Genomic DNA, 5,464 nt, shown 5'->3' on the forward strand with positions numbered 1-5,464 from the left:
GCTTGTTGATACGCTGCCATGCGTAGGGTAGTGACAAAAATGCGACAGAAATCTTAAAGGTCTGCTTAATGCGGTGCTTCAAGCATGGCATCATTCCAAGGGGCATTAACCACAGGTTCTCGAAAAGCTCAGCCGGTTAAATATTAGCGTTTCGTGGAATAGCGTCGCTACAGATCAGCTTACGCTTACACCGCAAATAAGGAGGCAAAGAAAGGACCTGTTTTAACAAATCTCGTACTCGTGAGTGGAAAACGATGAACGGTCTACAGTATCCAAACGGGCTGTTGTAGTGGTCTAGGAGAATTACACGCACAAACAAGAAGGAACTTGTAGCAGGAATGAAACACGAATTCGAAGCAACTAAAACTGCCGCATGAGGCGCTGTGTAAACAAGATTTCGGAAAGCAAGGAAAACACGCTCTTTTCGTCGAGCTCGGCATGAGTCGATGGCTGGAAACAAGCCACGTTGATGGCAAAGTGAAAGTTGGACGATGGCGTCTCTCCGGAAAGAGCAAGCGCTGCGGAGCAGAAGAAAAAAGGAGAACAAAACCTCGTCTCCTCCGCAGGCTTCTGCTGCCTTCCCCCCGTGAAAGGGAAGTGAATGGCCACTTTCTCGTTTCCTCTCTCTCTCTCTCTCTCTCTCTCTCTCTCTCTCTCTCTCTCTCTCTCTGCGCTCGCAAAGGCAGTCAAACGAACTGAGAGCCGTAACGGAGGTTCTCGCGACGGCTACACTAGCTACGCGTTCGCAAACGCAAGCGGCAGCGATATAATTACGAGCGCCCGTAACGCCGGCCCGCGCAGAGTCGTCAAGTACGGCCACTGCGCGACCGACATTCGCGTCCGTAAACAAGTTCCCTTCCCGATTTGAGTACAGAGAGTATATATCGCGTGACCCTGCTGACGTAAAAGAAAACAAAACGGACAACGCTGATGCGGCAGCACTTCGGCCGAGCATTGTTATGCATCGCCCAAAGCAGCTTTCGCACACGGGCAGTGTCGGAAATTTAAAAAGAAATAAACAGAAAGAGAGAGAGCAGAAGAGGAAGAAGTTCGGAAATGCGCTCGTCGTCCAAGCTTCCGCGTCAGACATAGATATCACCCACTCCCGCCTTCCGACATTATCTCCATGACTCGTCGTTGAGAACATCGTAAACTGCATGCAACTCTTTGACTAGGAGCATGATTTTCCTCGCTCCTGGAGCGACATAACCTCTCTCTCTCTCTCTCTCCCTTCACGTCGGTCCATCACGCATCGTCGCCCATTTTGTCGCTCGTTTGCTCGCTCGCTTGCTTGCTGCCAGAGACAGCCACACAGTGGGCGTGTACAGGACACGGTTGCTAGACCAACTGTCACCTTCCATGGCCGCCACAATAGAAAGGTGTAAAAAGAATTATCAGGAGCATTGGAGTTTAACTTGGAGGGATGTAAGGTTGCAATCGAGTGCATGACTAAAGTCAAATAACGGTTATCGCGAGGTATAGTGGCGCCGGACTTCCTCAGCTTAGAAGTAACGAGTTTTTACTCTAATGATAAAATGTAGTCGGTGTGTTGTATGGGTGCTGTTTTCAGTTAACCTCTGTAGGTATAAACGCGAAAGAGCTTCGGCGCTTGTGAGGGTAACCACGGGAGTTCTTTTGCTCTTCACATCTTTAGATCCGCCGCTCGAGATTTGGCTAAGATCAAACTGGGGACTTGCTCGGTCGGCAGACAAAGGTAGGAATTAGGGTGGTTTTCTAAACCAAGTTTGCTACGCAACCGGTAGCCAATACAACAGCGGGCCGGTGGACAGTCCGAGGTGTAAGACCGGAAACAGGTGCCAACTAGCCTGTATGCTACTAAGCACATGCATCTAAAACTCTGTGCTGGCGCGCTGCATTTTTCATCTGTTAGCCATGTGTTCAAGCCGAGTTGTTCGAGGAAAAAACGCGGCAGACTGCTCTGCCGAGAAGCACTGCTAACCGGATCTCTTATCATGTGACTGTGCAAGTTTTTCTAGAATTCCTACTTAACAGACTCGACAGAAGAAAAATCTGAAATATTTGTTGGATAGCAAAGGGAAGATGTTTGCGACAATCACTCACGCAAAGTTTCGTTTTCTACATCCCAGCAAACAGCGCCGCTTGACAGCATACAGCACCATCGTGGATGGGGTATCGCGTATCACTACACCGATTGACAGCCGAAGCATTCCACAGTCTTTCTTCTGGGCCGAAAAAGCTTAAACAGCGATATTACGACCACTTTTTCTACACTCTTAGGTGAAAAAACAAAAGTTCGTAACCATCTACACCTAACCTAAACACAAACAAATTAAAAATAAATACCGATGCCGAACAGATTATTTCTTAGCTTACTGCTGAGTACATTAAAGAAACAATGGTAGACTTTAACACAATCGTTCGACAAGACACAAAGCTCATTTGCGCAACCTTTTGTAAGCGTAGTGGGCTTCTGCAGATAGCCTGCATGCGGCACAAGTTATCCAAGGGGAAAGTACGGACTGTGCTGCCCTTCCGCCTGTCATGGCCGGATGCAACGTTTTGAAGGGCCGGCTTTGGTACACAAGGGGAGGGTTATGAACGCTTTTTACAGGGTGGGCCGCAGCAGGCACTTCTTTGTACATGAATAATTCTTCTTCGGGACTGCGGTGATTACCGCTTATAGTCCCAACCCAGAAAAAAAAGGTGAGGTACAGTAACGGAAGAAGAAAGAGAGATGTACCGCATTTGCTAGCGCGAGCGTAAGCCGGCGAAAAAAAAAAAAAAAAAAAAAAAAAAAAAAAGGAGGACATCACATACGAAAGCAATACTCGCGGCAACACACAGAGTACAACGTGTCCTGCACGCTGGCGGCACAAATTAACAGTGCTATAAGACTTTTATCGTTAAGGTTGCAGTGAGGAATCTTTAAGCGTACATCGCTTCTCAGCCGACACAGAAGCGCTTTGTTGTTACCGCTGCATGCGCTGCTGCGGTCTTTATTGTTTCTTTTTTTCTTACTCTTCGACGCACGGGCACCCCTCGCGGGCAGCTTTTTCTTCTTTTCTTTTTTTTTCTCTCTCTCTCTCCGACGTTTGTACATAGGTGTACATATGAGATGCATATATAGGAAAGCCAATCACACAGTGTCTGCGATGCACCGCTTCGCAGGCCCGCGCCTTCCCCGCGTTAGAGAGTTGAATGTTTTGCAAAAAAAGTTATTGCGCGTATTACACGTACAGCGTTGGTCTTGTGAGCCCATCCCGAAAAACCTGCCGCGATTGTTGTCGTTGTTATATACGGTTGACCAGTCACCGCAACCCCTAGTCGCGCGAACTGTTGTTCCTCACACTTCTCTCCTATATAGACTTTGTTTTGCGTTCTGTTGTTTTCTGTCGTTGTTTTGTTACTGTCTACGGTGCAGGGTTATAGGAAATGCGCGCTCCTGCACAACCGCGTCGCAATGGTTGCGCGCGAGTGTGCGCGGAGTCGGCGAAATATTAAAAAAAAAAGCGTTTAAAAACTTTAAAGCTCTGGTGAACGTCCGGTGACAGAGGCCCGAATGGTGGCGACATATTCGTCAATACGAAACGTGATCTGGACTTGCCAGCGAGCGTTCCCACTCTCCCTTCTTCTTTCATTTCTTTCCTTATTTTCATAGAGCTTAAGATTCGTCGAAGGAGGCGGAAATTAAACTGCAACAGAAGAGTGTATCTAGTCTGTACATATTGTGTTCAAATGGCGCCTGCTCTGAAGGTATCTGTAGTCGGTTTCAGTGGCACACCCTTTATGTTTTAAGTAAACAAAGGCAATGAGGCAGTGAGGCAGTGCCCTGTAGGCAGTGAGAGATGTCTCGCGTTGAACTGCCTATTGTGCACACATATGGAATGGTATATCGGCACGCTGATGAAAAGTGAATAAAGGCAAAATCGTATCATTTCTAGCACAGTGAAAGCACCCCACAGTGGTTTATCGTTCTTCCTTCATCACCCCCCCCTTCCCTCTCCACCCCATCTTTTTAATTTCTTCCAATCGCGTTGACTTCTGCTCTCTTTCAATTATTGAAGACCCATTCGATCCAATTTGAATCGCCTTGTTTTTTGTTGCAGCGGACTTCCATATCCGGCTGTTTCCCACCTGTGCTTTCGGGATCTGAAAAACTCCGTGCGCTTCATTCAAAGTCGTAGGCGGGGCCACTCTTTTGTCCTGCTACTTAAACACTGTAGCGTCATACGTACAGCGTAAAACCCCGAGGGAGGAATCGAAAAAGAAAGAAAAGAAAACATTGCCTTCAGAGAGAAGATGAAAATATCAGACACTGATTGGCTGCTGTGAGGGACAATTCTTTCTGCAGCAGGCGTCTTTTACGGCCTTCTACGGATGCCTCTTTGATGAATTCGAGTCGTATACGGACCACTGTCACCGGCCTCCACTACAGATTCCTGTGATGAAGTAAATGTAGCAAATTACGGCTCGTTACCCGTTGTTGTTTTGTTTTTGTTTTGTTTCCTTCTTCCCCCACTTCAGCATGGACCAATAAGAGCGAGCTTCGGTCGATCGCCGAGGCAACGCGAGCCAGAGATGCAGCTCCTGCTCTGCAGGAGTGCGACAGACAAGGCGTGATGCACAACGCGTACCACACACACGAGCACATCCCAGTACACGAGAGGGTTCCGAGAGCGAGTCATGTGTGTGTGCATGTGTAACGTCTATAGTCAGCCAGCGTAGGAAGAACGCATATATCTTACTTCCGTGTACGCATACACATAGGCTATTAACAAGTGGCATTATAATCATTTCGGCAGTCGTACGCAGCGCACGAGTCCTCGACGTCACGATAATGAGGAACGGTGAAAGCATGGGGGGAAAATAACGAAAAGTAATAGAAGTGTTCTTGTCTCGAACTGTACATAGCACTGAGCACACCACCGCAGACACTGCTTGGCACATAGGCAAGTCGTAAATGCGCTTGGGCTAGCTGGAAGCCGCACTGCAAAAATAAGTAAGCGTTATATAAGTCCCTACTGCTACTGCAGGAAACTCTACACGCAAAAGCAAAGCTTATTGGCACGCGAAAGTCAAAACTGCTCGAGGGAGTGAATACGAGTACGGAACCATAACACCCTTCACAATTATAAGTCGGATTAATTCCGCCTTAGTGTATATCGCAGAGAAGACTTAGACGAACCCGATGGCAGAGCGCGGCATATGAGTACGGCCTCCAGTCAGCGCAAAGCAAATGTATTCACCGCAGCCATCACCGCAAGGCACATTGTCACGATCGACCCACGCAAGCACGCATAAGCGTTCTAGTAGCTCTGAGTCATTCAAAGCAAAAATCATCCCGCGCCTCATAGCCATCCTCACCATGCAGCCACTGTGCAAAAAAAAAAAAAAAAACGTATCTGTTTATTAGAAAAATGTACAGAGAACAAAAACGCCGGCACTTTACAAGGTTAGCAGCAGTAGTTAGCGTGCACAAGTC

The sequence above is a fragment of the Amblyomma maculatum genome, chromosome 2 (assembly GCF_055883805.1).
Source record: "Amblyomma maculatum isolate TAMU_Amacu chromosome 2, ASM5588380v1, whole genome shotgun sequence".
Lineage (NCBI taxonomy): Eukaryota > Metazoa > Arthropoda > Arachnida > Ixodida > Ixodidae > Amblyomma > Amblyomma maculatum.